Source organism: Choloepus didactylus, chromosome 8 (genome assembly GCF_015220235.1).
Source record: "Choloepus didactylus isolate mChoDid1 chromosome 8, mChoDid1.pri, whole genome shotgun sequence".
In the NCBI taxonomy this organism is placed as follows: domain Eukaryota; kingdom Metazoa; phylum Chordata; class Mammalia; order Pilosa; family Megalonychidae; genus Choloepus; species Choloepus didactylus.
This window is the reverse complement of record NC_051314.1, coordinates 60,711,335-60,737,025: the sequence shown is the minus strand read 5'-3', so window position 1 is coordinate 60,737,025 and position 25,691 is coordinate 60,711,335. Positions and strand designations below refer to the sequence as shown.

Below are 25,691 nucleotides of genomic sequence, written 5' to 3'. Positions count from 1 at the left end.
TTGCTCTGGGTTCTACAAGAAGGATTTTTATTTTCTTCACTTGGTCTTTCTAAATATCCTTGTTGCTAAACTGTCAAAGTATCTTTCTAAAAGTTGCTCACCTTTTCTCTCTTTGTGAGGGCTGTGCTTGAAGATCAAGCAGGAAAGCCTTCCAAATTGGAATGGAACTTGTGTACACAGGAAAATTTACTGTTGAATGTGACAAGCTTTATTTATAATAACACAGAAGAAAAAATTCATATATTGATTTTTAAAAGGTTTTTGAAACAAGCCTCCCATGACTGTGCAGTACAGCTCATGCTCATGTTTCCTAAACAATGTATTATTGAATTTGGAAAACAAAAAACAGGAATTCTTTTATTTAAATATAACTCCTCTCAAAAAATGTTCCTGGCAACAAATGACGATTTCATTTACCTTAAAAACTGAAGATAATGCATAAGCAGTGAATATAGGAAAGAGAATTCAGAAATACGGAATTTAGGTCTTGGAATTTAATGAGGATGAAGTGTAATGTTCAAGCACTTAAAAAAGCAATAATATCTCAAAGACAAATGTTGTAAGTTTAATCTCCTTAGTGCTCAGAAATTTAAAAAGAAATCTGAGGATTTTAGAAACATCCTTTTTCCCGTGATTAAACCGGTAATATCAGAGAAAGGTGCCGAGCAGTAGTAATGATTTTGAAATTATACTGTAGTTCATCATTTAGGAGGTGATGTTATAGTTGGAGAAACATTGTTCATTATTTTAAGATACTGATTCAGTAGTAATTAATATATTATATACAGATATACCAGTAAATTACTAATATCTAATCATGACATTGAGAAAACAGAATTTTCTACAAAAAGTTTATTTCACAATTTCCATGCAATTTTAAAGAATCTGGCAGAAAAAGTGCATTGGAATCATTAGGATGTAGAATTTTAAATTGCTTAGGAGGAATCACAATGCTTTGTGTAATGCTAAGATTCCACCCCCCGCCCCCCACAGTCTCTTTTTTTTCTGGTGCCAATTCAGATCCTAGAAACAGTACTTGAACAAAATAGCATTTTATTAAATAAAGTATCCAGGAAATGACAAGAAGAAAGGTATGTTTACTGAAATGATGAACAACATCCCAGCCACTTTATTCAAGGTTTCCTCTTTACCCAAAGAGGGTATCTTTATCCAAAGGTTTTCTCTTTATCCAAATTATAATTGCATTGTAGCATGTATTGAACATAAGTTTGTTTTACAGCAGTCACCTTTCTACTTTTGGTCAATAAGTGCCCAATTTAGAAATTCTTGTAGGCAATTACTGATGGAAAAATTCAACATAACCAAAATATTGTGCAAGTACATAAGCAGAGTGTTTCCACAGTGCCATTATATTACAATTAAACAATACCCATTGTCCATTCCTGTTTCATCTTGACTGTCGAGTTCTTTTCTTTCCCTTATCTTACCTCTTTATTAATGGCCTATGGTCACCATCCACTGAATTTTAGAATGTCCTAATTCCCTACAGTGTCCTGGATCCGCAACACCCTCACCTTCTCTTCTTCCTCACGCCCCCAGAAACTACTTAGGAAACCACTTCTTAGAAAAATAGAACATGAGCATCCTCCTCTCCTTGAGTTTGCTGCAATAATTACAGCAAATTAAGGCAGGAAAGGGGGAAGAGTATTACAAAGAATATATAACTTCTTAAGCCATAGACTACCAAAGAAGATACTATGAACAAATTTGATCTTTGATTACTAATTTCTTTAAAATATCTTTAAGTCCTATTCAATTTATTTATTTTTTGTTTTGAATCATGCCCTTCTAGTCTAAAGTAATCAGGGTATCAGTCATGTAATGTCATATTCAAGTCAACTAATTATCGAGAAGGAAATGATCTTCTCTATGGATTGACCATAGCAAAATCTAAATTTCTGCTCTTGCTACCATTTCCATAACTGCATTATCTCTTTGTGACTCTTCTGTATCTTTAATCTAATTGATGCACAAGACTAAATGGACTTTGAAACCTTATCCAATGTCCACTTTACTAGTTCTAATCTGACTATGTCATAGCAACGTATATTGATACTGCATCTCATTGGAGAAAATTAAATCCTAGATAAAGTCGGAGTTTAATCTAGTTTTTTGTTGGTAATAAATGTATTTATATAATTGTATTTAACAGAACAACTTTATTTTAAATGGATCTAAAGAGTTTAAAAACACAATAATAATGTTCGATGATCATGAAATCCTCAATTATGATTACAATTGTCTTTCATTTTCTCCCCCAAACTTGCTTCTATTTTGGAGTTTTTTGTTTTTGTCAAAGGTCCCATCATTCCCTGATATTAATACTTGTTTAGATTTTCACTGCCACTGCCCTAGTCAAGGCCATTATCGTCTTTCACTTTGATTATTACAATATCTCTTCCCCAGTCTCCTTACACATAGTATATTTCTTCCTCCAAGCCAGTGGTTCCCAAAGTATGGTCTGTGAACCAGCAGCATCAGCATCATCAGGAGACTTGTTAGAAATGCAAATTCTCCGGCCTATCCTAGAACTACTGAGTCAGAAACTCCACCCCAGTTTCTGATTTAGTAGTTCTGGGATGGAGCTCAAGAATTTGCATTTCTAACAAGTCTGATGCGCCACTGACCACACTTTGAGAACTGCTGTTGTAGTGAAAAGTTGTCAACTTTTGGAAAACAGAAAAGAGTTGTTTATAATGTGAAGTAAATAGTCATGTCTTAGAAGAAAATGAATGGTCTATTTTCTCCCTTTTGTATTTGCACACAGGTGGCTTTATTTAAAAAAAAAAAAAATCTGCTTTTTTAAATCGGTCTATAAAAGCAAGGACCTTATTGTTACCTATGAGCCATGCTTCATAGTAAATCTCAAATAGACCATCACTAGTAAGAAAGTATTGGATTGAACCTAGTCTAAAACTTTGAGCCTATGAAACTCCACTAGGGTGGAAAGCAGTGAAGGATGGAAGTAGATAGGTTTCTAAAGATACTGTTACATGATTAGCTGAAATGGGATGATCTCAGAGGCCTCTAAACCTTAATTTCCTCATCTGCTTAAAAGGGGTTAATTATACCTACCTCATAGGTAGGTATATTTTTATGTGCCTGGGACAGTGCCGGGCAGCTAATATGCCTTCAGAAGAGAAACAGATATTACAAGGTAGGGCTTTGGAATCCTACTAACCTGGACTCAAGTTCTGGTTTTACATTTATGTGCAACCTTGGGCTATTATTTATTTATTTATTCATTCATTTATTATTTTTATTTGCTCCTCACTCTCCTAATTTGCAAAATGGCATTACCTATTTCATTAGGTGAATTAAATGAAATAGTGCCTGTAGCAAATCGTCTACCACATAGGAAGTTCTTAGTAAATAACAATTTCCTATCCTTTTGGTTGTTACTGATATTTAAAAAAATAATTTCAGAATCTGAAACATACCTTAGAAAAATTATCTATAACTGGGGGCTACTTAAATCAAGAGTAGCAAAACAGATGAGGGATCAGATTTGTTTTGTAGGGAGGTAGAATTTGCGAGTAGTGGTTGTAGGGATCTGATAGTCGCAGGTCAGTTCAAATGCTAGGCAAGGACCCGATACTCATGTTTACATTGGAGAAATGAAGTCTGGCTTCCAGGACATGAAAGGTTATACAGTTGTTGAGAACTAGGGCTCCCCTAGGTTTAGTAGAAGTGAATCACTTGTGCATTAATTATTTCTACCAGTATTTAAGAATAAATTAGGAGGGAAGGGCATGACTGAGGTATCTTGCAAACAGGTAGCAAGTGATCAAGGACACAACACTGTTTTGGAGTGATAGGAAGGGCAACAGAATTGGTACAAGATCTTAGCCAGAAAAGAGCTTCAGTATCCCTGCTTCTCTAGGGAAGAACTGAGTGCATTTCCAAAGACGAGGGGAATATCTTGGATTATTCTTATGTGAATGAATGTGTAAAGGGATGAAGAAGCCGACCTTTCAGACCTAGCACCCAATTGCTAGAGTTGTGGGCTTTCTGCAAAATCTCGAATTCACTGGCCAGATCAAAAGAACTTTTCCTAGAAATACAAAGGGTGCACACAGCTCAGGAGAGCCCCTGCACCTCCTTCAATGGGCAAGAGACTGCACTGGCTGGGAGATAACGGGGACAATACCATATCCATCTAGTGGAACAAGTCCCAGTAGAAAGTGATGGGTGGACCGTGTCAGCAGAGGGTGAGTGATACCGTAGGAGAGGAAATATGTTACGTGAAACTCTGATTATTAAGGCCACCTGGAGACATGTTGGAAACTAAAGGGAGCTTGGTTTGATTACTGGCATGGGCCCGACATGTGGCTTTGGTGACAAGGATGCTTATACATCTGCCATTCCTAATTGAGGGGCACACTGAGAAAAAGAAAGACTTAAAGTAACTCTTCCCAGGCCAGTCTTCCGTTAGGTTTCATTACACGTTTACTCTTTAGTTATTCTTAGGAAATCACTGAAAAATCTTGTAAGATTTATTGTGAGCTTGCAAGTACCAGTCACTGTTCTAAGTGCTTTCATTGTGTTGTTTAATTTAACCCTCAGAATAAGTGTAAGGTAGAGGCACTAGAATTATCTCCATTTTATGGGTGAATAAATTGAGGAAGAAAAGAGTTATGTAATGTTTCCAAGGTTACATGACCAGTAAAGAGATTTGAACTCAGTCTGATTCCAGAGCCTATAATGTTGGCAAGTATGTAATAGCACAGACACACACACACACACCATACACAGAGCAGGTAGGATACAGGACTCTAGAGGGCAGAAATGAAGACGTTAATGGCAGGTATCCTGTTTTGGCTCTACAACAGACTGTGTCACCTGAAAATTCTCCTGTTGCATTCACTTAGAAATGCTGGATGAAATGGTACCATCATTCTTTTTCAGTGTATAGCTAAGAGGGCAAAAAAGAAAGGAAAATCCTCAGGTTCCAGAAATGAAGTTAGAATTTAAAACCAGAATGACAGATGTGTGAACTGACATTGTAGCTGCACTGGGAAGTGGGAGGGCAGCAGCCGTGGACCTGCTAATTTAGGGGCTTGCCGGAATATAGACCGAGAAAGGCTTAGGGACTGTACAAGGTGGGTATTAGAACTGAGATCTCTGCATAAAATCAAGTCCCTGGTACTTCCACTCATATTAGAAGGGTTGAATTGAAATGAAATTAAAATCTTCCCACGAACACAAGAATACAACAGGGGAGCCATTTGCTGAGTGGAAAATACAGATACAACAGCAAAGCATGCTTAATTTTAAAAACTGGTAAGTTGAACTTGATCAAAATTAAGAATTTGTAATATTTGATAAATACTATTAAGAGAATGAAAACATAAGCCACAGAATGGGGAAATAAAGGACTTATATACAGAATATAGAAAGAACTCTCAAAACATAACAAAGACAACCAAAAAAGGGGGGTGGGGCAAAAGATTTGAACTTCACCAAAGAAGATATATGGATGGAAAATAAGCATATAAAACAATGCACAATATCATTAGTCATTATATAAATGCAACTTAAAACCACAATGAGGTGATACTACATACCTATTAGAATGGGTAACTTAAAAAAAAATGGACAATAACAAGTGCAGACCAGGATGTGGAACAACTGGGACTCTCATACATTGCTTCTGGAAATACAAAATTGGTATGGCTACTTTGGAAAAGTTTGTCAGTTTCCTATAATTAGATATATATTCTAATCCCACTCCTAGGTATTTCCCCAAATGAAATAAAAACCTGTGTTGATGCAAAACCTGTACATGTTGCTTACAGAAGCTTTATTAGTAATCACCAAAAACTGTACCCAACCCACATTTCCCTCAGCAGGGGAATGCCTCAACTGTGGTACATCCACACAATGGAATACTATTCTGCAATAGAAAAGAACAACAACATGAACAATTCTCAAGTGCATTATGCTAAGTAAAAGGCAGTCTCAAGAGACTATATATTGTATGATTCTATTTATATGACTTTCTTTCAGAGGCAAAACTTGAGGGTCAATAAATAGGTTGCAGGGCCCCGAGGTTGTAGGAGGGGTTGTGGGATAGGATTGACTACAGAGAGTACGAGAGAAGTTTCAGGGTGTTGAAACTGTTCTATATTTTGATTGTGGTGGTGTTTGTTACACAATGGTATACATTTGTCAAAATTTGCAGAACTGTATGCTAAAAAGGGTTAATTTTATTGTATATAAATTATACCTTAGTTTAAAAAAATTAAAACTGGTGCAGCTATATTAATATCAGACAACACAGGTATGAGACAAAGCATTATTAGGAGAAAACAGTTACTGCATTATAAGAGAAATCACTTACTTGGAAGTTATAACAATTCTGAAATTGTACTCAAGATAGCAAAACAAAAAATTGAAATAATTATGAGAAAAATTGGACAAACCACAAAAGTAGGAGATTTTTATCTACTGCTCTCTGTAACTATGCTGGTTTAGATGTGTTATGTCCCCCCAGATGACATTATCTTTGACGCAGTCTTGTGTGGGCAGGAAACGTATTGGTGTTGATTGGGTTGGAGACTTTTGATTGGATGTTTCCATGGAGATGTGATCACTCAACTGTGGGCAAAATCTTTCATTGGATGATTTCCATGGAGGTGTGGCCCCATCCATTCAGCATGGGCCTTGATTAGTTTACTGGAGCACTGTATAAGCTCAGACAGAAGGAGCGAGCTTGCTACAGCCAAGAGGGACACTTTGAAGAAAGCACAGGAGCTGCAAATGGGAGACAGTTTGAAGACGGCCATTGAAAGCAGACTTTTGCTCCAGAGAAGCTAAGAGAGGACAAATGCCCCAAGAGCAACTGAGAGTGACATTTTGAAGAGGAGCTGTGGCCTAGGGAGGAACATCCTGGGAGAAAGCCATTTTGAACCCAGAACTTGGAGCAGACACCCACCACGTGCCTTCCCAGCTAACAGAGGTTTTCCGGAAACCATTGGCCATCCTCCAGTGAAGGTACCCGATTGCTGATGTGTTACCTTGGACACTTTATAGCCTTAAGACTGTAACTGTGTAACCAAATAAACCCCCTTTATAAAGCCAATCCACTTCTGGTGTTTTGCATCCGGGCAGCATTAGCAAACCAGAACAGATTTTGGTACCAGAGAAGTGGGGTGCTGCTGAGCTTGCAAATACCAAGCATGTTGGAATGGCTTTTTAAATGGATAGGGGGAGAAAAATTGTGAGGAGCTTGATAGAAAAGGCCTAAACTTTGAAGAGACTGTTTGTAGAAATATGGACTCTAAAGATACTTTTGATGAGGCCTTGAGCAGAAATGATGAATGTGTTGTTGCAAACTAGAAGAAAGGCAATCCTTGTTTTAAAATGGCAGAGAATTTGGCAAAATTGAGTCCTGGTGTCGGTGGAAGGAAGAATTTGAAAGCAGCGAACTGGGATACTTGGCTGATGAGATTTTGAAACTAAAAGTGGATATAGCATGGCCTCTCCTTGCAGCTTATAGTAAAATGCCAGTGGAGAGAGATAAACTTAGAACTGAACTCTTGGTTTCAAATAAACCAGAAACTGATGGTTTGGAAAATTCTGGGCTTCCAGGGGGTGGAGCCCCAGAATTTACAGCCCCACGTGAGGATTTAACCAAACATGGAACCCGAACACCATTTCAGTACAAGCCAAGATTGGAGATGGAGTTTTCCAGAAAGGATTTGTGGAAAGTCCTATTGTCTGACGGCTTTGACCCCTGTTTGCTTCATGCGAAGCCAACAAAATTTTTGCAAGATCTTTATAGATGGAGCCGCTGCCCTTTGGACTGGAGGGGACAAGCAAGGAACAAATTGAAGGAAAAATTTCTTCAAAGACAGCCATGGAGGTTGAGGTCTGGAGTCAAGAGGTCTTGGACTGGGAGAGCTTAGTGACCCACACATATGGAAAGGGTGAGTTTGCTCCAGAGGTTGAGGGTGTGCCTTCTGCCCCAATGCTCAGGAAGAGTTCTGCTACCCCAAGCCCCAGAGAGGGTGGAGCACTTTCCCAGGGAACTGGGGAGAGCCTGGCTGCCATCCCACTGTCCTGAAGGGGTTGAGCATGTGCCCCAGAGATGGAAGAGAATCCTGGTGCTGCCCCAATGTTTGTGGAGGATAGGGCTGAGAAGGTGGTCTCCTCAATGTGTGGATATGTTGGATCACTCATCCACAGCATTTGGAGAGAAAAGGGTGACCTCAAAGGCCCTTAGGAAGGGTTAGACTCCCGTTCTCTCAAGCCCCAAGGATAAAACGTCGTTCTGTAAATGACTCTCAGACTTTGAAATCTAATGGAGTTTGCCCTGCAGGTTTTAGAAACAGTTTTGGTCCCTTAAACCCTGTCTTCCTTTCAGTTACTCCTTAAAGCATTGAGAATATTTTTCCTATGAATGCCCCTCCTTTGTATATTGGAAGCAGGTAACTGATTTAAGTTTCACAGGTCCACAGCTAAGAGGGGAATTATGCCTTAGGAGAAATCATGCCTGTAACTGATTTAATGGGATCTTGTACTTAACTGTTGTTACTGAAATGATTTATATTGTGATGGGATGAATGTATTTTGTATATGGAAAGATCATGTCATTTTGGGGTCCAGGGGGTAGAACGTGCTGGTTTGGGTGTATTATGCTCCCCCCAAAACCATTATCTTTGATGTAGTCTTGTGTGGGCAGGAAACGTATTGGTGTTGATTGGGTTGGAGACTTTTGATTGGATGTTTCCGTGGAGATGTGATCACTCAACTGTGGGCGAGATCTTTCATTGGACGATTTCCATTGGCGGTGTGGCTCCACCCATTCAGCGTGGGCCTTGATTAGTTTACTGGAGCACTATATAAGCTCAGACAGAAGGAGCGAGCTTCCTACAGCCAAGAGGGACACTTTGTAGAAAGCACAGGAGCTGCAGATGGGAGACAGTTTGAAGACGGCCCTTGAAAGCAGACTCTTGCTCCGCAGAAGCTAAGAGAGGACAAATGCCCCAAGAGCAACTGAGAGTGACATTTTTGAGGAGCTGTGGCCTAGAGAGGAACATCCTGGGAGAAAGCCATTTTGAAACCAGAACTTGGAGCAGACACTAGCCACGTGCCTTCCCAGCTTACAGAGGTTTTCCAGATGCCATTGGCCATCCTCCAGTGAAGGTACCCAATTGTTGATGTGTTACCTTGGATACTTTATGGCATTAAGACTATAACTGTGTAACCAAATAAGCCCCCTTTATAAAGCTAATCCATTTCTGGTGTTTTGCATCCTGGCAGCATTAGCAACATTAGCAAACCAGAATAGTAACCAATAGATCAGGCAGATGAAGGATTTTTAAGAATATAGAAAATTTGCTCCCAACATTAAAGAATTCACAAAATATAACACTCATGAAGAAAAATGTGTGAAACATAAACAGCTTCATAACTTATGAAGCATTGGCAGTATCTAGAAGCCACCCACATGCCTCTTCTCATTAAAAAGCACCCCCAAACTAAAGGTAATCATTCTCCTATCTCTTAAAGATAATCATTTCCTTTCTTTGTAATCCAACATAGAACGTTTACATATATTAACCGTGTACTAGATCACAGACCTAACCTCAATAAATAAATATCGTCAAGTAGACCACATTTTGACCACAATGTAATTAATGTAATCAATAAAAAAATGATGACCAATTTGCTGCCACATACATTTGCACTTAGGAACACACTTCTAAGTAATTCATGGTCAAAGCAGAAATCATGAGACTTTGGAATGAATTTAAAAATCAAAATAGATCCAATTGAAATGGTGTGCTACAGTTAAGGAATTCACTAAAAAAAAAATTAGAGCTAATAAGCAAGTTCAGCAAGGTAGCAAGATATCAGATCAATATATAAAAACCAATTATTTTTCTATATTCTATCAATGGACAATCTGAAAATGAAATTAAGACAACAATTCCGTTTATAATAGTATCAAAAAATAAAATACATAGAGGAATAAATTTAACAATTCTAACAAAAGAAATACAAGATTTGTACACTGCTACAAAACATCATTGAAAGAAATTAAAGAAGACCTAATTAAATGGAAAGATCTGTATTTGTGGATTGGAAAATTTAGGATTATTAAGATGGCAGTACTCCCCCAATTGATATACAGATTCAATGCAATGTTAAAATCCTATCTGACATTTTTTGCAAAAATCAACAAGCTGATCCCAAAATAGAAATGTAGGGGACCCAGAATAGCCAAAACAATCTTGAGAAAGGAAAACAAAGTTTGAGAACTCACACTTCCTTATTTCAAAACTTACTACAATACTTCAGTAATCAAGGCCATGTGGTACTGGCATAAGGATAGGCACATTGGTCCATGGAATAGAATTGAGAGTCTGGAAATAAATCCATATGTTTTAGTTTCCTTGGCTGCTCAAGAAAATACCGTGCAATGGGTTGGCTTAAACAACAGGGACTTATTGGCTCATTGTTTTGAGAAAAGGAGAAATCCAAAATTAACGCATCATCAAAGCGATGCTTCTCCCAAAAGACTGTAGCTTTCTGGGGCTGGCTGCTGGTGATCCTCAATCCATAGCTTCTCTGTCAGGTGGCAGTGCACATGGCGGCCTCTCCTGGCCTCTCCCTCCTCTTCTGGTTCCGTTGCTGTTCAGCTGGCGGCTGTTCTCTCTGTGACTTTCTGTCTGTCTGAATTTCATTCTGCTTATAAAGGACTCCAGTAATAGGATTAAGACTCATTCTGACCAAACTGGACACACCTTAATTGAAATAATCTCATCAAAAGGTTCCATTTACAGTGGGTTCACACCCACAGGAGTGGATTATGTTTAATAACATGTTTTTCTGAGGTACATGCTCCAAATCACCATGACATATATTTATGGACAATGGCCAAGGCCATTGAACAGGGAAAGAATTGTCTTTTCAACAAATGGTACTGGAACAACCAATGCAAAAGAATGATGTTAGACCCCTACTCAGACCACAGTAAAAGCATTAACTTGAAATGGATCAAAGACCAAAATATAAGAGCTAAAATTATAAAATTCTTAGAAGTAAATGGGTAAATCTTCATGACCTTGGATTAGACAATGCTTTCTTAGATATAACACCAAAAGCACAAGCAACCAAAGAAAAAAGTAGGTAAGTAAGACTTCATCAAAATGAAAAACTTTTATACTTCAAAGAACACCATCAAGAAGACAGAGAGACAATTACAGAATGGGAGAAAATATTTGCAAATCATATATATGATAAGAGTGTAGTATCCACAATATATAAAGAATTCCTACCACACAACAAAAAGACAAACTACCCAATTGAAAAATGGGCAAAAGCTTGAATAGGCATTTCTCCAAAAAAGGTTCAGAAATGGCCAATGAGCATGTGAATGGGTGCTCAATATAATTAGTCATAGGAAAGTGCAAATCAAAACCACAATGAGATATCAGTTCACACCCACTGGGATGATATTTCAGTTTGCTAAAGCTACCGAGATGCAATGTACTGGAAATAGGTTGATTTCAATGGGGATTTCTTAGGTTACAAATTCACAGTTTGAAGGCCATGAAAATGTCCAAATTAAGGCATCAAGAGGAAAAACCTTCTCTGGAGAAAGGCTGCTGGAATCTGGGGTTCCTCTGTCACATGGGAAGGCACATGGCGATGGCTGATGGTCCTTTTCTCCTGGGTGCTGGTTTCAGTGGCTGTCTCCAATGTCTCTGGGCATTTCTCTCTCCAATCCTCATAAAGGAACCCTGTAAAGGGATTAAGACCCACCCTGAATGGGCTGGATCACATCTCAGTTGAACCAAACCGTCTCACCCATGATAGGGCTGCCCCCACTGGGATGGATTAAAAGAACGTGGCCTTTTGTGGGGTACATAACAGCTCCAAACCAACACAGGTGGCTATAATAAAAAGACATTGTAATACTCATAAACTGCTGGTACAGTTAAATGTTTTCTCAAAAAATTACCATATGACCTGGCAGTTCCTCTCCTAGATACATACCCAAGAGCTCTGAAAACATGTCCTCATAAAAACTTGTACATGACTTTATTATTCATTACATTATTTGTAATAGCCAAAAAGTGGAAACAACCCAAATGTCCATCAGCTGATGAATGGAATATTATTTGACCATAGAAAAGAATAAAATACTGATACATGCTACAGCATAGATGAGCCTTAAAAAATGCTAGGTTATAAGAAACCTGTCACAAGGTCCACATATTATATGATTCCACTTATATGAAATGCCCAGAGTAGGCAAATAGAGACTGAAAATAGATTAATAATTGCCTAGGGCTGGAAGGGTTAGGGGATTAGGGGTAAAAGCTAAAGGGTACAGGGTTGCTTTTTGGAATGATAGAAATGTTCTAAAACTGATTGTGGTGATAGTTGCACAGTTCTATGAATATACTAAAAAACAATTAAATTGTACAATTTGAATGAATTGGATGCTATGTGAATTATATCTTAATGAGACTTACAAAAAATAATAGGAAATACTTAACATAAACAAATTTCATAGAGACAGATAGAAAATTACTGGTTTCTAGCAGTGAGGCAGTGGGAGAATGGTAGTAATTGAAGAGTTTCAATTTGAGATGATGAAAAGTTGAGGTAAAGGATGTTGATGATGGTAGCACAACATTGTGAATGTAATAAATACCACTGAATTGTATATTTGAAAGTGGTTACAATGGGAAATTTTGAGTTGTTTATATGTATCTATAATAAAAAGTTTATAAAAAGTAATGAGTATTTCCTTTATCAAATATACATATATAAATTTTAAAAATACTATATATATAAAATTTTTGCATCTCAGCTTGTAAAGAAGTGTCATAAAATAAGGGATGTTGTTTTCATATTATTTGAAAAATAAATTTAATTAAAATAAATATTTGGAATATTCCAAAATCATTTAGGAAATGTATATATTTAATTTAAATGAAAATTAAATTTAATTAAATAAAAATTACAGGTTTGATGGAATAAAAATTTTAATGTAAAAATAAACTATGAAATTATTAAATAATATAGTTAAATATTTTTATAATTATGTAAGGTGGGCAGAGCCTTTCTAAACATGGCACCAAGGGCAGAAATCATAAAAGAATACACTTATTTAGTAGTGTAATAATGAAACATAAATTTGAAAAGCATTAAAATTGGAAGACAAATGACAAGTTTGGGAGAATATTTGCACCATTATAGGGAAATGATTCAAAAGTCAACATAAGAAGAACTCATAGCAATAAAAGACCATTTCTTCAGTAGAAAACTAGGCAGGAGCATGAACAGTTACTTATGATGAATTACACATAACCAGGTGCATGAAAAATATGTGTAGTCTCACTAATATGAAATTAAATAATAATAAAACCATGTTGGGATTCCTTTTCTGCCTATCAAATTGGCAAACATTACATTAGTAAGGTATGCGGAAATGGGCAGCATATTGTCAAGGACTAATTGGAAATGCTTACCAAAATCCTGAAAAATATGCATACTTTTAGACCCAGTAATACTATTTTTGTCAATACATCCTAAGGAAAAAAAATCATAATTGTTCAAAGATGTAGCTATAAATATATTACTTGCAGCATCATTTAAAATTGCAAGCCATTTGAAACAACCTAAATGTTCAATTATGGGTTACTGGTTGAATGCACTGACTAGACATACATTTATATATGATAAAACATTATGCATTAAAGTATATTATAGAAATATATTTAGACATGAAAGGATGTTTATGATATGTTATTCACAAAAAAAGTAGATTATAAAACAGTATAATTCCATATTTGAGAAAAGTAAAAGGATTATATTTATGTATACACACACATATACCACACTAGTTTTCTTTTTGACTATCTCCAGTTTCTACACTTTCTCCAAAAAAGATGGCTTATCTTTGTAATGAGAGAAAATCTAGAAACATCATGTTAAAATAAATGCTCTGTGAAAATACAAGAAAAGAATAAATAAAACAACTTAGAGTATCAGTGCAATTAAAAGTGTAGCTGCCTACTTGATGAAGCTGTGGTGTGTCACACTTGTACACCCATCTCATGCATCCCAACTTTTGTCACCATGATAATGAAGGAATAGAAAGGCCCCACCTAGGAATTCACTGCCAGCATCCAGGACAGGGCTGTGCAGGTAGCAGGCACCTGTGAGGCTGCCTGGAGTAATGGAAAAGGTGGGGATGTCTGAATCCAGACACCTACTAGGTGTGCACCTTTAGGCCAATCATTTAAGCTCTTCGTCCTCAGTTTCTGCACAGACTGTGAGGATTATAAATAATATATGCAATGTTCTAAGCAATACTGCTGGTGAATGCTTGTGGAGTAAATAAATCGACATTTGCATTTGTAGTTACTGAGGTGTCAAGTGGGGACAATTTCACAGAAGAGGAAGGAGTTTGGGGACTTTGTCACGGCCTTCATTTGTAATATTGAGGCAATAGTACGGTTTCTGGTTGTCAATGACTCCATTTCTTAATCTGCATAGCTGGTAAAAACATGTTTCCGCTAATCTACATATATAGATCGCTTCAGATGGCATTGTTTAAAATCTGTAGAATCATTAATTCCACGGATGTTTACTGGGTATCAAGGGATTGTGTTGGTGAACAAAACCTCTGCTGTGCACCTTTCTGGTGCAGTTGTCGGAGAACTTCACACAGGGCCGTGGCAGGGTGTGTGTACTGCTTATATTTGGGTACATATATGTCCTCGGTCTGTTGATAGTGTTATTTCATCTGGTTTTATCTCCCATATCCATGTGATGGTTTACTGTTTCTTCTTCTAGTTAGCATTGAACACCTTGCACTTCACTGTTTCTCAATGGATGTTTATTTGATTTTGCAGAGCATCTGGATGGAAAATTAACAGCACAAATTTATGGCATGAAAATCTTGCAGGGTGTCTAAATTTCCACTTAGAGATATGTTGAGCATCTTCAAGGAGTGCAGGATATTCTTCATTTTCAGAAAAATAAGTTCATATGAAAATCCTCAGCAAGTTTAGTTACCAAAGAAATGCTCTTCAAACACACAAAATTAGAAACATGAATGAGGAAATAGCCACGAGTACAGGAAAAATTAAAATAATTTCATGTGAACGCTTTGGTCAATTCTATGCCAATAAATTTGAAAGCCTAGATGATATGGTAGTTTTCCAGGATAATATAAACTTCCAAAATAGAACAACCTAGTAGAGGTTTGTTTTTTTTAAGTAGAAACAATTATCATAGAAAAAATGAAGAAAGTTCTCAAAGAACTGCAACTGCAAATATTCCCATGTCATTTCTATTAAAACAGATAACTTCAATCCTATTTTAAACCATACCAGAGCATGCAGAAATAAGGAAAACTTCCTAATTCTTTTTTTTAATTTTAGGATTATGTTGAAACCAAAACCTATGATAACATACACATCCAAATGAAAATTAAAGGATGGGTTCACTTATGGACATTGATTTAAGGTCCTAAATGAAATAACAATAGTAATATCAGCGATGAACTTACCAAAGTTTTCAATTTTATTTTTCCTTATCTGTATTTTCTTAAACGATTTTCCAGACAGTGCTACATACCTCATCCTGTAAGTCTGAGACAACACGATAGTGGATGTGTCATTATAGATAATAGATCTGTCACTGATGTGGGTCTAATTTTATAAATTTATGGGATGATTTCATAAAAAAGTAAGTATTGCTATATAGCAAACATAACACAAATTAAATCAAAACAGACAAAATGAAGGGGGAAATTGGCAACATGTGACAATGATATAATTTCCTTACTCTGTAAAGACAAACAGTGAGAAAAAACCAAGATGGGTAAAGAGCACAGATGGTAAGTTCTCAGAAGAGAAATACAAATAGCTTAAAAACCTGAAAAATGATTACCCTCACTTACATTTAAAAATGTAAGTTAAAACAGGAAGTCCTGTATTTCATCTATCAGAAACTTAGTTATCAGGTTTTTTTTTAATTCAGTTTTATTGAGATATATTCACATACCATATAGTCATCCATGGTGTGCAATCAGCTGTTCACAGCACCATCATATAGTTGTGCATTCATCACCCCAGTCTATTTTTGAACATGTTCCTTATACCAGAAGGTCTGTTTTTTAAAGATATGGTACCAATGCTCTCATAAATACTGGTGGAAGTGCAGTTATTACAATCCCTTTGAAACACTGTAATTGTAATTTTTGAATGTGTATGCCCTTTTATTCTTCCTGTTCTCACATGTTTGCCTAGATGCTTAAAAAAGGAAGTTTATTTCCCCTTTGTTTGACTAGAAACAACTTAAATGTTTTTCAATAGAGAGCCTATTAATAAATTTTGGCACATCCATGCAGTGGAATACTAAAAATAGTGAGATAGAACTCTATAAGCAGTTATAAGAGCTCTAAGATATATTGTTAAATTAAAGGATAAAGAGCAAGATACAAGAGTGTGGTCATATTCATGTAATTAAAAAAACCCACACACAAACCAAGTGTGGAGGATGTGTGGAAGATCACACAATTAATTGTTAAGACTGACTGCCTGGGGTGGATCGGTGTCAGAGGGAGACATTTTATACTGTAATGTTTCCCCACTGTTTGCATTTTTACCTTGTGTAGCTATTTTATTTTATTAATTTTTAATCAAAGTGGTATGTCCTCAGATGTTACTTAACATTGCTGTGCCTTATCTGTAAAATGAGGATTAGTAGTACCTATTTCATTGGTTTATAAGGGTTAAACTAGTTAATTAACATGCAAAAAATATCTAAAACAATGCCTCTCACATGTAAGCCTTTGATGAATGTTTGCTGTTGTTATTACAAACCTAGTATTGAAAAATAAAATAGTGCTGTAGCTCAAGTTTTTTCACCCACCAAAACTGGCCAAAGGCTTCAAGTACCCCTAGCATTCTGCAGACAAGTTCTGAGGATATGAATGCCTCAGTATGAGAAAAACAGGCTATTTTAGTTTCCTAGTTGCTAAAACCAATAACCATACACTGGGTTGTGTGATGGTTTGAAGCTGTTATGTACCCCAGAAAAGATCATGCTCTTTTAATCCATTCCTGTGGGTGTAGACCCTATTGTGGGTGGGACCCTTTGATTATTTCAGTTGAGGAGTGCCCCACGGGGGGTCCTTTAGAAAAGGATAAAAGACAGGAAAAATGTCCAGAAAAGCTAAGAGATGAAATAGAGAGAAAACCCCCATGGAAGCTGAGAGAAGCTAAAAGAGAGAAACACATAGAAGCTGAGAGAAGAAGCCGCTGAAGCCAGAAGCTGGAAGAATGAAACCCAGGAGAGAAGGACCAGCAGATGTCACCATGTGTCTGCCTGTCTGACAGAGGCGCCCAAGCTTGCCCATAGTCGGTCTTCAGAGTTCAGGTATCATCCTGGTGATGCCTTGATTTGGACATTTTCATGGCCTCGGAATTGTTAACTTGTAAATTAAGAAATCCCCATTATAAAAGCCAACGCACTTCTGGTATATTGCACTTCAGTAGCTTTAGCAAACCAAAACATGTTGGTTTAAACAACGGGAATTTATTGACTCACAGGTTTGAGGCTAGGAGAAATCCCAGATCAAGGCATTAGCCAGGTAATGCTTTCTCCCCAAAGATTGTGCCACTCTGGGGCTGGCTGCTGGAGATTCTTGGTCCTCGGCTTTTCTGTCACATGGCAGTACACGTGGCGGCATCTTCATCTTCTCCTTTCTCTCAATCCTGTTGAGTTCCAGCTTCTGGCTGCTCCTGTGGCGTTCCTTCCTGTCTGACTTGTGCTCTGCTTATAAAGGACTCCAGTAATCCAGATTAACACTCAAACTGATTCTGTTGGGCCACATGTTAATTAAAGTAACACCTTGAAGAGTTCTTATTTACGATGGGTCTTCACACATCAGACTGTCGGCCAAGACCAAGAACATGTCCAGACTTGGGTACACAGTTCAGTCCCCCACACAGGCCTAGACTAATAACTACATTTTAGGACAAAAACAAATAAATAGCAACTCCCCTCCAAAAAAAAAAAAAAAAAAATCAAGTAATAAAAACTAGTCATAAGGAATGCCCTGTAAATTGTGGGTTAGGGGAAAGTGGTAGTGCAAAAAGAGAAGTTGCATTGGGAGCCATTTACTTTTGAAACTTATTTGCCTGCAAGACTGTCTCAGCCTGATCTCTTATATATCACTTCTACTTTATGATGGAGTATTACCATAAACCTCAACTTTATGCCTGAGTGGGTCAAATAATGAAGCATACAAAGGATAATGTGGTAACTTGGTGTTCCATGTTCAGACATTCAGACCCGACTGGGATCCAGTAACAAACGAGTGATTTCTCAAAAGGAGAGTAGTTATTTGCCCAAGAAAACATGGATTCTAAGGCTTCTTGTACTTCCTGCTTTCTAAGACCTATCAGCAAGAAAACAGTATCAGTGTACAGGCTGGTGTGATGTTCTGTGGGATTGTAAGGTGGTCAACGTCCCTGTGACTAGAGCATTACAGTGAAAGTGTGTTGATCTGTAAAACAGTAAAGTTTATACAGTCTCTGCCAGGTAAAAGCAAACTGTCTCTGGAGCTCTCTGCCCACAGGGATGGAGAAAATAGCTTTTGTCAGATCAATAGCCATATAATAGGTGCCAAAGGTAGGTTACCAATAAAAAGATTATATCTGGAACAATGGCTGTAGACAGAGTCACCACTGATTCGCTTGATAATAATCCGGTCATTCTCCGAGACTCATCTATCTTCTTGAAGAGCCAAATAGACAAATTAAATGGGGATGCAATAGGAAATTACCACTCCCATCATCACTCTGATTTCTCTAGGGATGCAGTACTGGTTGACTATTTTAGTTTCAGTCATCCACTATAATAACCTTCACTCCATGGATAAGGAGGTCAAAGGAGGAATTATGACTATTGCTGAGCATGTCTGTTACATTCAGGATATGTAGGAACAACCACAGAACAGTTTATGAACTCACTGGACCCGTTGTGAGACCAACTTGGGCCCAAACTCAGTTTTTCCCCCCTCACCTTATAAGCCCCCATTCTTTGACCACAGTCATACTTAGAGCCTTGAGGGATTAGGATGAGCACAGAGCCAGTGTCCAATAATTCTTTAAGTACTTGGGTATTTCCCTTTCCCCACTGCTCAGTTACTGTGGTAAATTTCCACGTTTTTCTTTTGTTTTGCAAAGATTATGAGATGATTTTCGGTAGGTATTTGAGGTGCTACCATAAGGTTTTTTCTCAAGGGTAAGCAGAGTCTGTTTCACTCAAGGGTCTTTAGACCTGGGGATTGGGTGCGGAGTCTTGCTTCCCTCACAGAGGTTCGTTGGGCTACATTTCATCAGATCTTGGGTTTTTTTGGATATGAAGATCAAGGAGAACTTCGAAGGCTGTGCATCTATTTTAATCCTAGGGATCATATGACCAGTTAGCCACTTTCAAAGATCTCTGTGAATCAAACTATTTTTATTATGCTTGTAAATTCTGTGGGTCGGGAGTGTGAACGGGGTAGAGAGAGGACGGTTTTATCTCTTCTCCATGACAGCTGGACTCCATGATGTCTGGAGTACTTGAAGGCTGGAGGCTGGAATAATCCAAAGGCTCATTTACTCACCAATCAGGCAGTTGATACTGTTTAGGCAACCTAAATTCCTCTCCACCTGGTCCTGTCCATGTGATCTTTCTGCATGGGCCAGTTTGGTCTTTGTCACAGGATAGTGTCTGGGTTTCAGGGACACACATTCCCAAGAAAGAGACCCAGGCAGAAGCTATATCATCTTTTCTCATTTAGCCTCAGAAGGCACACAGCATCACTTCTGCTGGCTCATCCAGGCTCCCAGAGAGGAAAGCTAGACCCCCACCACTCAGTAGAGGAGTATCAATATCACATTATAAGAATTATGAGTATTTGAAACGAGATAAAGAGTTACAGATATATATATCTTTAGAAAATACAGTCTCCATAAATAGGAAGCACCAATTTTTCATCACCAGTCTCCCCTCAATCTATCAATCGTGGGTCTTGGGGACATATCATGGACAGGGCATGTTGCTTCCATTCATACAGAAATGATTGTAATATTTCATTCAGTATACACACACTTACACTGAATTTGTGTACCCTGCAGTAACAATACTGTATACAAATAACGTCAGCAATGATGCATATCTAGATTGTGCATGACCGTTTGAGAAGGTTTTATCCTCCAAACACATTAGATGATTCAGTGTTTTTGGAACATCCATACTAAAAGTTTTGCGCATTCCGTTTCCTCGTGGAATGTCATCCCCCAACCCATTCTCTGACAAGCAGTCCCCTATTCATCCTTTAATATACAAATCAGAAGTCATCTCTTTTGTGAAGCTTCTCCCATGCACTCAAGGCCAAAATATTCACTTCCTCTTTTGTGATCACAAAGCACTTTAAATATGCTATTACTACTCTGCGTGATATTGGGGAAGGGAAGGCAGAGGGAAAAGAATGGTTTGTTACATAAATGATCAATTTAAAAATTCTGTCATTCCAAGAAGAAGGAGAGCTGTTAAAAATGCAGATTCCTAGTCTCACTGAAGTAGCCTCTCAGGAGGGTGGGTCTCTTGGACAAGGTCTCCGGGTGACTCTATTAAAGATGGCCTGTGGAATGTGCTTTGACAAACACTGTTCTAGGCTCTCTCCTTCCTGCCTAATACCGCTCTCTTCAAGAGCTCATTTTAGCTTCTCCTTCTCCTGTTGTTATTTAGCCTTGTTTTTGACGTTTTCTAAGCAAGTTACTTGACCTTCACATTCTTATTTAAGATTATTTTCATTTAGCTTTCAAATTCGGATATACATTCTGGAACCACCTGCCCCAGGATTTAATTTTTTAGCTGACGTATAATTCCATGTGTTTGTTCAGTTAACCTGCATTTATGAGGAAGCCGCGCGTGTGTGTGTGTGCACATGCAAGTACTTAATGAAGTCTAGAGGCATGTGAAGTATTGTGGAGTTTATACATGGCTTAGTTATATATATTTTTTTCACATTGCTTTTCTGATTAAATGTTTATATTGTCAAAAATGCTATTAAAGTTATAAATCATTTGGTGAACACAGTTTTCTTACAGGATTTCAGAAAATGGTAGATTATGGTATAAATTATTAAACCTGAGTTCCGGTAGATAATGTTTGAAGAATTCATTTTCTATCTAAATTTACTTTAGAAGTTGTTTAATCAGCTAGTCCCATTCTAGTATTATGTCTTTCAATACTGCCCTTCTTAATCAAGTGAAGTCAAGAAAGATACTGGAGGGAAAAAAAAAGTTTCTCTGTTTCTTATTTTAAATAATGCCTAATGTAGAGCTCAGTTCCCAGTGTTTAGTTAACCCCAATCTACAGACCACATGTTTTGTGCAATGATTTTTGAAATGACTCAGTAAAGGAAGAAAGTGAATTCTGCCTACTCTGCCCACATGATTTAAATGAAATCCTCAAGACACTAATCTCAAAGAAACCACTCACCAACGGTTCTGTAAAAATATAAATCCATTGTAGTAGGCTGGAATGCTATTTTAAATCTCGATAAACCCTAAAATAAGATAATGGAAAAATAAGTAATAATAAGTACGTAATCAAACATTCTATGCCAATTGAGTAGTACCTTCCTTTAATAAACTCACCAGAAACTTTTACATTAATATATTCAGAATAGCCTACTGAATTCCATTGTTTTTCTAAAAGGTAGGCATTAAACAAATTTATTTTATCACATGCCTCTTTTTCTCCTAACTTTTTATAGAAGATAATTTCATCCAAGTTCAGGCAGCAAATGACACCGACTCCAGTGAAGGTTATTTGGAAGTTGGGAAATGCTGCTTTTGCAAATGAAAAACAAAAGGTCAGAACTGTATGAAGACGTTTCTCCAAGAGAATGTTCATTGTCCTCCATGACCAAAGGCATTGTGCTCATAAATTCACTTAAGTGAAATTACATCTGTGGCACCAGAAAGCAACCCTGGAGCCTAATCAAGACAGGAGGGACAAGCTGAGGCTTACAGTACATTTCTCTGGGGGAATGTACTAGGAAAACAAAGGACTGCGACAGACTGCCTCAGCCCATCTGTCCTAAAGGATGACACTGATTCCATTCCAACAGAAACACTATGTCTGTGCTCCGTTACCCCTGTATCAGGGAGCTCCAAAGAGAAACATGGGAAAGCCTAAAGGTAGAGCATAGGAGGCAGTGTTCTTAAATGGTTAAGAACGCTCTTAAGATAGCCGGAGGCCCAGCAGTTCCATTTGCCAGTGTGACCTTGGGAAAGTTTTCTTAAACCTCTCTGTAAAATGGGGATGATTATAATATTGCTTCTTTGGATTAAATGAGATAATACAGTGCTTGGCACATAGTCAAGTAATATTAGCCATGATGATGATGATGATATTATGGTCTAGATTAGTATTCATGGCCCCCAAAGGAGATACTCACGGTGGAGCTAATACAAGACCTGGAAATCCAGCAGACTTAGACAACTTGAAAAGGAGTCTATATGTCCAAATTTCCTCCTGCTTTTTCTAGAATGAGGCTTTGAATTTTCATTTCTAACTTATTTTAAAATTCTAACAGTCTATACTGACCCAGTAAAATAAATTGAGAAGGAATTGAAGGAGAATATGATTTAGGCTTCATAGAAATTTTAAAGATAAATTTTTTAAGATTTAAGAAAATTAATGATTTGAGAACAATGTTGAGCCTTTGTTTTATTTTTCTGTCAAGTCTATGTTAGCTTTAAAAAGTTGTTAGGGTATTATAAGCTCACTGTTTAATCTCTGATACTCTTTGGAAAAAATACAGACTATGCAAAGAACACATGAATTTTGGTTTCAAGTCATTTTCCCCAATGTAAAAAAATACTTTGCTTCCAAAATCCATCCACACTAGTTCAAACTTTTTTAAAGGCAAAAAACATTTCTTTTATCCCACATGAAACCTCAACATACCTAATACAGAACTTCACACTCTCAATAAAAGTTTTTGTCTGTTTTTCAGAAATGTGTGTGATTCTCTGGTTGGATAATAGAGTTGTTATTTGGTAGAGACAGCTCTTTTAAACCTACTTGTGGAGTGATTTGCTGTATGGTGCGTTGTGGGAACACAGGCTCAGGCACAACAGAAACTTTCAGCAAGTAACACAGAACAAAGGGTCCAAAGAGTAAGAAAAGAGATCCCATCGTGTCCGGTCTCCCAGGGAAACCAATTATGAGTCAGGGTCACACATGAGTGGATGGTGGCTCCTCAGGCCCCACTTCACAATGGAGAGGAGAGACAGTTCTGTGCTGTCCAAGGGCAGAGTATTTATACAACCTAGAGGGAGGGTACCCTACCACTGAGCGTTCCCACCCTGGTAAGCAGCTGGGGCTGCTCATTCCCAATTTCTGGGTTTGAAGGATGGCCAGACCCTCTATAGACTTAGCACCTCCCATAGGCTGTGGAATGGAAACATATTGGAACATCTGCACATAAAGGAAAGGAGGGTATGCGGTAGGTGAGGGATGGGAGAACATTTAATGTATGCCTTGTGTCCAGTATACCCATTTCAGAAAGGGCTCTGATGAATTTTTTTTTATTTCACTTATGTATATTTTAATGCAATTTTATTGAGTATATTCACATACCAGATAGTCATCAAAAGTGCTCAATCAGTGTTTCACGGTACTGTCATAAAAGTTGTGCATTCATCACCACTATCAATTATTGAACATTTTCATTACCCCCAAAGATAAATAGGAATAAAAACAAAACAGAACACCTAAAAGACCCCAAACCCTCCATCCCCTGCTATTATTCATTTACTTTTTGTCCCCATTTTTCTACTCATCTGTCTGTACACTGGATAAAGGGAGTGTGAGCCACAAGGTTTGCACAATCACACGGTCACACTGTGTAAGCTACATAGTTATACCATCATCTTCAAGAATCAAGTCCACTGGGTTGCAGTTCAACAGTTTCAGGAATTTCCTTCTAGCAGTTCTAATACACTAGAAACTAGAAAGGAATATCTATATAATGCATAAGAATAACCTCCAGAATGATCTCTTGACTCCATTTGACATCTTTAAGCCACTGAAACTTTGTTTTATTCCATTTCATTTCCCCCTTTTTGTCAAGACAGCATTCTCAATCCCACATTGCCAGGTCCAGGCTCATCCCTGGGAGTCATGTCCCGTGTTGCCAGGGAGATTTACACCCCTGGGAGTCATCTCCCATGTAGGGGGGGGTCTGATGAATTTTTAGGGTTTCACATCTCATAGCTTCTACCTCTAGTTCTGGAACTTTCTCCTTCCTAGAAAGAACACAGAAAATTGGCACCTATTCTGACCTTATAAACAAAGTGACCACAATATAGAAAAAAAAAGTTTCGGTAGAAGGAAAGGAAATGATCACTATTTATGTTAACCAATAGGAAAATCATGGCAGCCCGAAATCTCCTTATGAACATCTTCCTAATGCAAAGTATGGGAACCAAGGAAATATCTACCACAACTGTCCTCTTTGCTGGTTGGAACCGTGACTCAGTTGGTGTTCCCAGCCATCTCCCTTGCGTTCAGGATCTCTTCTGGGAAAAATACAGCAACATTGTTTGTAGTCCTGCCTTCTGCTGGGTCTTTTCTTGATGGGCCTCCAAGAATAGAGTCACAGAAATGTAGAAGTAGAAATTATTTTAGAGATTTTACAGATTAGGAAAAAAGTGAATTCAAGAAAAGGTAGGTCATTTACCTAAGCCCAGACACCTAGAAACTAATAGGACTGGAGCCCTATCTAATGGTCTCCTCTGCATCTAAGCCCAGCTGCCACTTTGGAAGAATTCAGAATTCAGAATTGCATGGAAGTTATCTAGCTTTTTATATTACTATTAATAGAAATAGAACTATATGTGCAGAGGGTAAAGTATCCAGTGAGTCAATCATTAAAATAATATTTACAGAAAATGAGAATGTGTTTCACATAACAGAAAACAATCAACTTTACCAAAAGTTAAAAGTGTTCATATTGTATATATTTTTAAAAAGGTAAACCGCTCTGAAAGTAGCCTGGATATCTTGAATAAAAATGTATGTGTATATCATTTTTCAACCAATTGATCGTTCAACCAATCAACATTTTTAAACCTCATGGTTATTTACCATGCAGTGTGTTAAGTGTAAAGATGCAGAAAGGAGGAGGAGGAGGAGGAGAAGGAGAAGACAGTTCTTGTCCTCAAGGAAGCAGCCAGCCAGTGAGGGAGTCTGACATAAACCAGACAAGCACTGCACTGTGCGATACCTGCCGTGATAGCGCGGGGCACAAATGAGGGGCACTTAACTGTTGAATAAGAAAGGAAAGGCTCCCCCAGACAAATTACACTCAAACTAAACCTTGAAAGAAGGGAGTCAAGAGAAAAGAGAAATAAAAGGAGAGAGTCCTACAGGTGCTAGGCAGGCAGGTATGAGCGCACATGGCAGATTTAGGGAGGAAGCTTCCACACAGCTGCACCCCAGGAGTAAGTGAGGGCAAGGGCAGGCAGGGATCACCCCATCATGCAGAACTTTCTACATCAGGCTGTTTGAATTTTACCCAGAAAATAATGGGAAGCTACTGAAAATTATACACTTTAAAA

General features: G+C 37.7%; 1 protein-coding gene across 1 annotated transcript in view; it reads left to right on the top strand.

The window, feature by feature from the left end:
- The window catches only part of KCNMB4 (potassium calcium-activated channel subfamily M regulatory beta subunit 4), a 76,089-nt gene that overhangs the window by 1,464 nt on the left and 48,934 nt on the right, over positions 1–25,691 (top strand). The window lies entirely within an intron of this gene.